This window comes from Haliotis rubra, unplaced genomic scaffold, assembly GCF_003918875.1.
Source record: "Haliotis rubra isolate DU_JTF1 unplaced genomic scaffold, ASM391887v1 Scf64, whole genome shotgun sequence".
Lineage (NCBI taxonomy): Eukaryota > Metazoa > Mollusca > Gastropoda > Lepetellida > Haliotidae > Haliotis > Haliotis rubra.
In genome coordinates, this window is record NW_025767346.1 from 642,887 (window position 1) to 655,369 (window position 12,483).

The window sequence follows — 12,483 nt, forward strand, 5'->3', positions numbered from 1 at the left end:
CATAATAATTTTGTTCATCTGTCATGGCTGTAGTGTATTGCAACATGAATCTTAAAATTAATGTTTGGTCTTGCATATAGTACAGTATGACCAGACATTATTGAGAATTTTAGGAATATGTTTAATTAGATTTCTAGTATAAACAACCTTGACCAGCTTGGTTTCATTCAAGAGAGACAACTCCGTTAATCCTTTTTCATTAGTTTGTGAAGAGTTATCCCCCTTTGTTTACTTGCTTGCAGACGACATTTTCAGTGATCCTCAGTATGGATGATTTAGAGAAGAGGAAGTTGCTTTTAAAGTATTATAACAAGGACATCAGATCAGCTAAAGTGATTTCAAGTAGAACAGGCATCCCTTTTATTTTGAAAAATATTGCAAATGGATATGGCATTGAGCACCAGGGAGGCGCAGGTAGGCCCAGAAAATTGACTGTCGGTGACAGGAGGCGGCTTGGTATTCTTGCTTCTAAAAACAAACGAAGGAGTTTAGAAAACTTAAGGCTGGATATGATTGATAGACGAACTGTGGCTGTCTGTAAGGAGACAATTAGAACTGAGCTGCATGCAATGGGTTGGCAGAAAAGTCGAGGAATTCCATCACCGATCATGAAACCTGAACAAAAGGAGCGAAGGTTGACATCGTGCTTACAGCATAGAAATTTGAACTGGGACAATGTGATTTTTTCAGATGAAAGTTCTGTGTGGCTGTTTCCTAATACACTGAAATTCTGGACCAAACAAACTGAAAAATCTTTGTATCAGCGCCCACAGTACAGTCCGAAATTTAACGTGTGGGGTGGCATATCTGTGTTAGGGGCCCCGCCCCTCTGTGTATTTGAAGGGAATATGAACAGTGAGCGGTACACAGATATTCTCGAGGGACATTTACTTCCATCTGCTCACGTGTTCTATGGAAGTTTTTGGATTTTCCAGCAGGACAACGACCCAAAACATCGTTCAAAGCATTCACAGGCCTGGTTTCGGACCCAAAATATGACATTATTAGATTGGCCAAGCTATAGCCCTGACCTAAATCCAATAGAAAATGTTTGGGGACTTATGAAGGAAAGTATCAATAAGAAAAATCTGACAAATATTGCTGAAATGAAAGAAGAGGTGGTCCGATATTGGGACAGCATGGACCACGACTTTCTAACTTCTTTGATCAGTAGTATGCCCCGCCGCATTGAAGCCTGAATTGCTGTCCATGGTGACTTGACTACTAACTGTTCACCTGTCTTTGAATCTGGAGTTATGTTCTGCTAATAATTCACATTTAATACGTGAGTAATGAGTGAAAAAAATATATAAAAAATTACAATCTTTAAATTCTCAATAATTTCTGGTTGTACTATATATGTACAGGCACGCACGCCATTGCACTATGTACAGTTTCAATGTTATAATTATTATTGGAACAAAGAGACTATTTTTATGGATTTAATGTTTTACTGGCTCTTGCAGTTTTACAACAGCCTAAAAGTGAAAGATAATTAATGTTTGGTTCGGCCAGCGCCAACAAAACGACGTTATTTAAAGATGGACATCATCACTAGCATCATCAATTTGTTACTCTGTACAAGAAACGTGTGAACTTTGCGTTTTGCTAAATTGAAAAATGCAGAAATGTGAAAAATGTGAAAATATTCCCATATGTAGCATCGACCTGCATGGAAATGAAACGATACTGCGAAAGAATGCCCAGTCTTTGCTATCTTCAGAAACCAGTTCCTTTTTCGTGTAAAGGGAAAAAATAGATGTGAAAAGTATAGGAATGGATCAATGCAGATCAGTCATGACACCAGGTGTTCGCAAGAAAGGTAAGCATGTTCTGATCTATCGATAGCATCTGCCATTCACAAAAGTTGCTTGAAAATAAGTCTTTAGAGTTTGACGTCGAAAACATAGCGCTACACAGAAGTACTCAGAAGAATGGATCTGTTGTTCTAAAAATGGTAAGCATATTTCTGACCTAACACTCACCATTCTCCTAAAAATGGGCAAATACAGCTTGACTAACTGTATACATTGTCTTTTTAGCTTTTATATCAATTCCCATGTGTGGATTTTTATAGATTCCAGTTTAGAAATACATTCAATACCTAAAAATCTATATCTGTGTTTTTATATTCCCATAAAAACTATACAATAAAAAAATGCTGAACCCAAGGCAACCTTCCTTGTAAAGTCCAATTATCGTAATAGTGTTGATGAACGCGTCAATAACTGGGCTGAGGAACTGTCATGAGCTGTTTTTGTCGTTTCTATTTGACTTTTAATCACAAGTCAAGAGCTGAAATACCACCCTCCTGAGAAAAATGATAGTCTAATAAAGCAGGGCTAAATCAACCGATGTTCCTTTCGAAGAAACTACCCGTGAAGGTCCGGGTTAGAATATTGGCCTTCAGTAACCCATGCTTGTCGTAAGAGGCGGCTAACGGGATCGGTCGGTCAGGCTTGCTGACTTGGTTGACACATGTCATCGGTTCCCAATTGCGCATATCGATGCTCATGTTGTTGATCACTGGATTGTCTGGTCCAGACTCGATTATTTGCAGACCGCCGCCATATAGCTGGAATTGATGAGTGCGGCATAAAACTAAACTCACTCACTCACTCCTAAAGAAACTCATTAACATTGCTTATCTGTACGACTGACCGGTGATTAGGAAGTCTGAAACTTGAAGAAATATGATCCGTCAAGAATGAGACCATGGTATTCTGGCATCCGTTTCGGACATCCTTTGACCCAAATACAAGTTGTAAGTAAAGGTTTCACAAAACACGGCCTGATTCTTGGAAGATAAACCATGAGGAGATGAAGGGGGAAGAGGATACACTTTCCATTGCGCCTTCAATTTATATCCCTGTCTGAATGTTTACAAAAACAACGCTGAATCCTCGACATCCTTTCTTTAAAAGTCTCATCATCGCCACTAGGTTGGTGAACGCAAGATTAACCTGACTAAAGTACTGTCATGAAATGTCTGTGACTGGAATTATCCTTCGCCTGCCCAGTCAAGAGCTGAAATATTCTCCTCCTGAGAATAGATGGTCTAATGAACCCAGGGCTCCACCAAACGATGCTCCTTTCACTCTGTCGTTATCGGCTAAAGAGATTGATTCAATCACTGCTTCTGCGAAACACCGAACGGTCAGTTAGAAGTATTTATCCCCTAAAACTGAGCTCATGGTGTCCTTTCAATCGTTTCAGACATGTTCAGACACAAATACAAATTTCTACGAAATGTCACCTTACAGCATATGAGAAATTTAGTGATCAGGGATTTCTTACCAAGCATGAAAACTGCAAACACTGTACTACTTTCTAAAAGATTGTTACACATCATGAAGTATTCCGAAAATTCCCTGGCAGAATAGTGTCATCAAACATCAAGCTCTGTAGGCATATGAAGCAATCAGTTCTGACTGTACACGAAGGATAAATTACATTCATGGCAACAACTGACTACATCTGGTTACACATTCAAATGCTGCCTCTTATAGAGATACTTCAAAATCTCAGCCACAACTTTTATCGTTTTTTCCATTGTGATAGCAACTAACATCTTAAAAGAACACGTCGACCTGTATTGTGTAAAAACAAAGGTAAAATCACTCCTGGGGAATGTTCTCAATCCAAAAACATCGATGTTATATAATATATTGCTAGTTTCTTTCAAATATTAGTGCCAAGATAAAGAAAGTATTCAACCATTGAAATGGTGGTGAGTACAAATCCATAAATGCTCGTTGGATGGTAATGTTTTTGGTACGGGTTTCACAATTTGTGTTTTGGACCTTGTTTCAGCGACTGTTTTTGATAACGTTTTTTAAAACGTTGGTCAGACCAATATTCAAGGTGAATGAGAAGGAGATTGGATAATACTAGGAACTGATATGGATTAACGTTTTTAGCAATAGTCTCCCTTATAACGGAGAGAGATTTTCCGCAGGACTTGAAACAAGCGAAAAACAGGGTGTCCACATTAATTCAGTACAATCTTTTGACCTTTTCATTTTTTGCTCGTTTTTATATGAAGGCAGTCTGTAATGCTTTAAGCTGGACCAGACTATCCAGTGATTAACATCATGAGCATCGGTTGGCATGTGTCAACCAAGACAGCGAGCCTGACCACCTGATCCCGTTAGTCGCCTCTTACAACATACATGGGTTGCCGAAGACCAATTCTGACCTGATTGTTGGTGTACAACCGGCGTGGTGACCAGTTCGGTGGACCGCTCCCATTCCCTACCCCTCCACTATCATCTGATTGACTTCTTCCAAGGGGAAATTAACGTGAGCATATTACTACAGGGAATAGTTAAAGGTCACATGCAACCAAAAATCAAACATAATTAAAACACAATTATCAATTATTCATGACATATGATATACATTGCTGACCATGAAAAAACAGCCGGGATACCAAACCCAGTCAGAGCGGGTGGGTGTGCACTCAAGTGTAACGGCTGGTTCATTTGCAGATGCTCTCACGGCTCATTGTGTGTGTATATAGAGAGATGATGGGTTTTGTAAATACATGCTCATGTTTTGTGTATAACATTTTGCAATCAACAGACATCATAACATGTCATGTGTACAAGTATCACACCTGCCTGTCTGTGTAATTACATAATGTGACAGAGACCGAACTCGGGCCATAAATCAATGCGTTTTGTTTATGGTGTATAGCCTGATAGGTGTTAAGTTCAAATTGCATGTGGTCAGTGATCGAAGTTGTGTATTGAATATTGTCATTAGCAGACAGGCAGGCAGACACACAGGTGTCAATAAAACAGACATTGAGTTTTGTATGTGACAAAGTCATATCTATATCACAGTTAGAAACTCTGTCAACGCTAAATAATGACATTGCTTTTAAGTATCGAACTGAGAAAGTGACTCGGTAAGAAGAACGTGTGGTGAAATAGACAAATGAAATTATATAAACAGTTAAATCGGTAATCTACTGTCATAACATATAAAAAGCTCGCGCCTGTGCCATATCAACAAAACATTAGAAAAATAGCTCACACCAAAGCCTTCACCGAATATTCACCGGACAACCCGCTTCCAAGCTGCGCGAACCTATTTCACTGCGCATGTGCTATGAGCGCAGCCTAGCTGTTGAAACCACTTCCCCCCAAAGCGCTGGGGGAAAATTAGTGAATCGTTTGACCTCCGATTTTGCGCGGCTTTTTTCATCGCGTTATTTTTCAACTTTATAAGTTGAATTTGCAATTTTGACGATTTGTTTTGGTAAGTCCATACCGAAAGGTATCAGAATCTGCAAAGTTGTGTTTTACGTTGCATGTGACCTGAAAAGTTGCTCAAGGACAAGGCGCTTGCATGATAATCAATACAACATACTGGGAATTTATGGTGGTAATGTAACCTTGCCAACTTCTTCGTCTTTGAGAATTAAAGTCAGGAGAAGAATGACCCTTGAAAGGCTATGAAATGTATAAAATGGACATTACAGCAGGTGCTAGGTCATCATGTCCCTGAATATTGACACACGGATAAAGAGATCAATATGCCTCGGCCAATAATATCGACTTGAAAACGACTGAAACATGTAAAGATGATACAGATAAAAACAACCGCATCTATTAATTCTCAACGGTACTAAAAAATAAGCAATCGATTGAACTTTTATACGTTAATAGGCTTAGATCTAGCGATTTCATATCTAGCACTGCTGGGGGATCTTGCAGCCATGTCTTGTATGCTTACAAAACACCATTTTATACAATGTCGAGAAGACGACATCAAAACTTCCTCTATCTCCAAGATGAAATGTGCTCCTACCTGAGCACGTACAGGAAAGATGAAAGCACCACCGACAAAAGGTGACAGATCTTTTGATTCAATGAAAACACGGTGTCTCGTCAGCCACTGTTAAAATTCCTCAGTAAGATAACAAAATGTAAGACTGAACGTGATTATCTTAAGTGCAATAATTATGATGTACTCAACTTAAATGTACTGAATACAACCAAAGCGACATACCCAGAAATCTGAATCAGGTTGTCGTTGCAATGGGTGAAAGATGTACCCACAATACGACCATCGTGGCTGTGTTAAAACTTATAAATTGACCATTTCGGTTTCGATTAAAGTGAAGTCAGATAATAAGAAATAAGATAAGTCAAGGTAATGTATCGAAAATAACTGCCTCATAGATCAACCAAGTCCCTCATAAATCAAGACATTTGATACTTTAACATTGTACACCGTTGTCCAGCACGACAGTTTGATCGAACTGTCACTACCCTGATTTGTTAGAATGAAACGTTTTATCACCGACAATCCAAAATGAAAGCAAGTGTCAGCTGGAGTTTACTCTGTAAACTACATGAGAAATGCTGGACTCATCTGTGTTAATCAATACGTGGTGAAACATAAATACAGGACATATAGACAACACGCAAGCATCCCATGCACGGATACCTTTCTGTGAAGATCATATAGCCAAAACAAACCCTTCCATCTGAAGTTTACTCAGAATACAACATGTGAAATCTGTACTCATCTGTGTTTATCTCAAAGTGAAATATAAATACATGACATTTAGACAACAAGCAGGCATCCTCTGTACTGACGCACTGATATCGTTGAGTGAAGATCACATAGCCAAATCCATTCCATCTGAAGTTTACTCTGAAAACTACATGTGAAATGATGAACTCATTTGTGTTAATCTCAAAGTGAAATTGGACATTTTGACAACAAGAAACCATCCCCATAGGCAATACTTACGCTCCTCTCCTCGATGATCTGTTTCTTCATTGCATATCAGCTTGAATTACTACTGATCAAAATTAAAGAAGAGAATCTGGCCCATTGGAGTAAAGATGATACAGCCAAATTAATTCCAGTATTCTACCTTACTGAATATAGTAGTCCACCTCTGTTTAATGTTTCGTTTGGAAAAATATAGATTTAGCATGCTTATCAGCTGGAATTACTACTGGGCAAATTCAAACCAAGAGAATCCGGCCCATAAGTACCGATACACTGATATCATAGTAAATATCATATACCCAAATTCTTTGCAGTATTCTACCATACTGACTATAGGAAACAAGGGAGACCACATCTATTTAGTTAGGTTTGTAAAAAACAGATTCAGATCGAAATAAATCTAAACACCAGAAATCTGTATGATAAGGAGGATGACTTCACATGAACGAAGTAAGCTTTCCATTGGTGTGAAGTAATAGTCAGGAAGCCCCACCGGCATAAATCATCACATTGAGAGGGGGCATTCATCTGAATACCATCGTTGGATTACTATGAACAGGTTCACTGGTTGCAAAGAAACTACAGACATGAAGTAGGATATTTGTCCTCAGGGCACTGTTTCCCATGTCACAGGTTGAGGCAGACAACCCTGCTTTATTGATTTGACTGTATACCAATAATGGCACAAATATGAAAGTTAGCTAACACAAGTGCTAGTTGTCTTCCATCCGAAGCATTTAGGTTCTTGGCTGAAACGGGGCAGAGAAGTAGTCTTGTGGTTAAGGGGTTCACTCCTCATGCCGGTTTCTGGTGTCCCCCGCCGTGATATTGGTGGAATATTGCTAAAAGCAGGATAAAACTCACTCACTCACTTTGTCTTGGCTGAAACAGAAAACAGGATAATTGCTCTCGGACTTATTTTATATGCTCGTTTGGTCCACGCGATCTCTTCACGTGTTCATTCCCAAGTTGAAACTAAATAAAGTTAACCGTGAGGCAACAAATAAATATGGTGTAGTTAACACTTCTGTTATAAAATTAACTGTTCACAAATCAATACAAATGTATCCTTAGAGCTTTAATAGACATGCAGTCCAAATTCAAATGGCATTGTCTGTACAATTCCTCTTGTGTTGATATAACAATTGTTCCATCATTTATTCAAACGATCAACCACCAAAACGGATCATTTGCAAGGGACAACGTTTCTTCGAGCATGGCATGATGTCAATTTGGTTTTGAAACGCGTGATTAACTAGACTAAAGTAAGGGCATGAAAGGTCTTTGACTTCACGTCGACAGTGCAGAGCCGAAATATTCCCCTCCTGAGCTTAAATGGTCTGAAGAACCCGGGGTTCCATCAAACGATGTTCTTTCCTCTCAGTCGTTATCAGCGACAGAAACTCATTCAGTCACTGCTTCAGTGTAACACCAACCGGTGATTAGGGAGTCTGACCCCTCAGGTAAATTATCCAGTCAGATTGAACCCAATGTAGTCTTGCATCCATTCGAGGCATGCTCTGACACATGTACAATTTTAAAGGAATGTCTTACAATTATAATGTTCCAAAAGGAGAATTTAGAAATAAAGGTATTCTCAGCACGAGAAATGGAGATATTATCCCATTTCCTCCTAATTTACACAGTATAAGCCTTCGGGGAATTTTACTCAACACTAATGATGTTTATTTCTATTTTATGTTCTGGAAAACAACGCCCTTTCTGCATCTAAACAATTATTAACAGTTGTTTGTGTATTCAAGGAAACAAACTATTTAACTGTACGCATTTAAAAGTTGACATCAGTCGGTTACGTTACAAATTGGTTCTATCAAAATCTCATTTACAACCTAAAATGTACTCGTATTTAACTTTGTTACTTGATAAAACATTACGAGGGACATTTTTTAAATTCAGAATATTCTGCGTGGTATTATTTTCTTCTAAACATGGTATGTCGACCTCTAAACATCTCAGCCCTGGTTCGTGAAGCCGGCAGAAATCTGTCATGTAGGTGACGTAGGACGATTTGACGGTCATCTGCTCGTGACGTCACACGTGGACGACCCGACCTTGGGCGATCAGAAGTGGTGCCAGTTTGTTGTAGACGACCTCGCAAGTCATACACAGTACGACGGCTGCATGCATCCCATTGCTCTTGCGACGTCAATAACTGATCTTCCCGCTTGCAACATGCCAACGGCACGTTCACGTTGCACATTTGACAATCGTGGCATTTCATGTACCGTCAGAACTGTGGTTTAAAAGTGTTTTTTTTCAATTCTTGAGGCCAATGCAAACACGTGCATATGAAGAAAACTTCGATGCGAAGATCACGTGATCGACTGCACGTGCAAAACCTGATTTGGCACCAACGTCATTTGCACGACGAATGGATGGGTTTGAGTAGGTTTTGCTAACGTTTTTCTAGAGTCTAAAGATAGGGATCCCATTTCGGATACATAGATGTATCATCAGAGAAAAATTATTCATTATTTTTCAAATTACATTTTGTGAAGTTTCTTTTTTTGACTCAGTATATTTTCATGCGATGGGGAATCGTCCACTTTACTTAAACAGTAATAATTGTTCTACCATGTTGTGAATTCTCTCTTTGGCAAACACCTAGTGCTGTGATTTCCAGTGATCGATGTATTCATTTTTCGCCAACATTTTCTCACATATTTCCAATGGAGACAGATTGTTGTTGTTTTTCTGTGGAGATGTCAAGTATACTTCTCAAAAGAAGCGGAGAATGCTCCACATTTTTCATAATAATTTGGTTATGTTCATCCGTCATTGTTGGGGAGTTTTGCAGCATGAGTCTTAAAAAGGGTTCTTGCATGCAGATGATGTACAGACACACAAGCAATTGTTCTATGTACAGTTTCATGGCAATAATTACTACTGGAACCCAGAGGCTATTTTAATGGATTCAATGTTTCAATGACACTGGCAGTTTTGGTTACATATCTGCTGTTTTCACAACAGCTGTTTTCGCAAGACGCTTATTGGTTCGTTCCGGGCAAAGCTGACCACAAATTACATCATTTGCAAATGGACATCATCATCATCATCATCATCATCATCATCATCATCATTATCAATTTGATACTCTTGACTATCTTCAGAAACAAGTTTATTTTCGTGTAATGGAAACAATAGGCATGAAGCGTATGGGAATGGATAAAAGAAAATCACTTATGACACCAGATGATCGCAAAAAAGGTAAGCCCTGTCCATAGCACCAGCCATTCACAAATATAAGTCTTCAGAGCTTGACATCGCACAGAAGTACTAAGAAGATTGGATCGCAAAATATCTTTGCTGACATCTGTTATTCTAAAAATGGTAAGGATGTTTCTGATCTCACACTCACCATTCTCAATATTCTCCTAAAAATATGCATATACAGCCTGACTAACTGTATAAAATGTCCTTTTAGCGTTCATATCAATTCCCATCTGTGGATTTTTATAGATTCCAGTTTAAAAATAAACATCGAAATCTTTAGTTTCATATTGCCATAAAGAATATATACAAAAACAATGCTGAACCGAGGCAATATTTCTTTTAAACTCTAATTATCGCAATTGTGTTGATGAACGCGTGGATAGCTTGGCTGAAATATTGTCATGAAATGTTTTTGTCAACAGTCAAGCGCTGAGGTATTCCCCTCCTGAAAAAAAAGATTGTCTAATGAACCCAGGCTCCATCAACTAATGTTCCTTTCACTCTGTCATTGTCGGCTAAAGAAACTCATTTTATCATTGCTTATCAGTACGAATGACCGGTGATTAGGACGTCTGAACCCCGAAGAAATATGATCCGTCAAGATCCCCATGGTATTCTGCCATCTTCAGACCCAAACAAAACTATTTTAAAGTAAAGGTTTCACAAAACACGGCCTGATTCTTGGAAGATAAAGCATGAGGAGGTGAAGGGGAAGAGGATACACTTTCCACTGCGCCTTCAATTTATATCCCTGTCTGAATGTTTACAAAAATCAACGCTGAATCCGCGACGTCCTTTCTTTGAAAGTCTCATCATCGCCAATAGGTTGGTGAACGCAAGATTAACTAGACTGAAGTACAGGGATGAAATATCTTTGACTGGAATATTCCCTTCACATGCCCAGTCATGGCCTGAAATATTCTCCTCCTGAGAATAGATGGTCTGATGAACCCAGGGCTCCATCAAACGATGCTCTTTCCACTCTGTCGTTATCGGCTAAAGAGATTGATTCAATCACTGCTTCTGCAAAACAGCGAACAGTCAGTTAGAAGAATTTATCCCCTAAGAAAGTGGTCGCTCAAGACTGAGCTCATGGTGTCACTTCAATCGTTTCAGACATGTTCAGACACAAATACAAATTTCTACGAAATGCCACCTTACAGCATATGAGAAATTTAGTGATCAGGGATTTCTTACCAAGCACGAAACTGCAAGCACTGTACTACTTCCTTAAAGATTGTTACACATCATGAAGTATTCCGAAAATTCTCTGGCAGAATAGTGTCATCAAACATCAAGCTCTGTAGGCATATGAAGCAATCAGTTCTGACTGTACACAAAGAATAAATTACATTCATGGCAACAACTGACTACATCTGGTTACACATTCAAATGCTGCCTCTTATAGAGATACTTCAAAATCTCAGCCACAACTTTTATCGTTTTTTTCCATTGTGATAGCAACTAACATCTTAAAAGAACATGTCGACTTGTACTGTGTAAAAACAAAGGTAAAATCACTCCTGGGGAATGATCTCAATCCAAAAAACATTGATGTTATATAATATATTGCTAGTTTCTTTCAAATATTAGTGTCAAGATAAAGAAAGTATTCAACCATTGAAGTGGTGGTGAGTACAAATCCAACAATAAATGCTCGTTGGACGGTAATGTATTTGGTACGGGTTTCACAATTTGTGTTTTGGACCTTGTTTCAGCGATTGTTTTTGATAACGTTTTTTAAAACGTTGGTCAGACCAATATTCAAGGTGACTGAGAAGGAGATTGAATAACACTAGGAACTGATATGGATTTACATTTTTAGCAATAGTCTCCCTTATAACGGAGAGAGAGATCTTCCGCAGACTTGAAACAAGCGAAAGACAGGGTGTCCACATAACGAACGCTTTAACTGATTAATTCACTACAATCTTTTGACCTTTATATATGACGGCAGTCTGTAATACTCTAGGCTGGACCAGACAATCCAGGAATTAACATCATAAGCATCGGTTGCCATGTGTCAACCAAGGCAGCGAGCCTTACCAACTGATCCCAGTCGCCTCTTACGACAAACAGGGCTTGCTGAAGACCAATTCTGATCTGATCGTTGGTGTACAACCGGCGTGGTGACCAGTTCGGTGTACCGCTCCCATTCCCTATCCCTCCATTATCATCTGATTGACCTCCTCCAGGTGAAATTAACGTGAGCATATTTTACAGGGAATAGTTAAAGTTGCTGATGGTCAAGGCGCTTGCATGATAATCGATACAAGATACTTGGAATTTGTAGTGGTAATGTAACCATGGCAACTTCCTTGTGTTTGAGAATTTAAGTCAGGAGACGAATGACCCTTGAAAGGCTATGAAATGTATAAAATGGACATTACAGCAGGTGCTAGGTCATCATGACCCTGAATATTGACACATGGATAAAGAGATCAATATGCCTCGGCAAATAATATCGACTTGAGAACGACTGAAAATTGGGAAGAT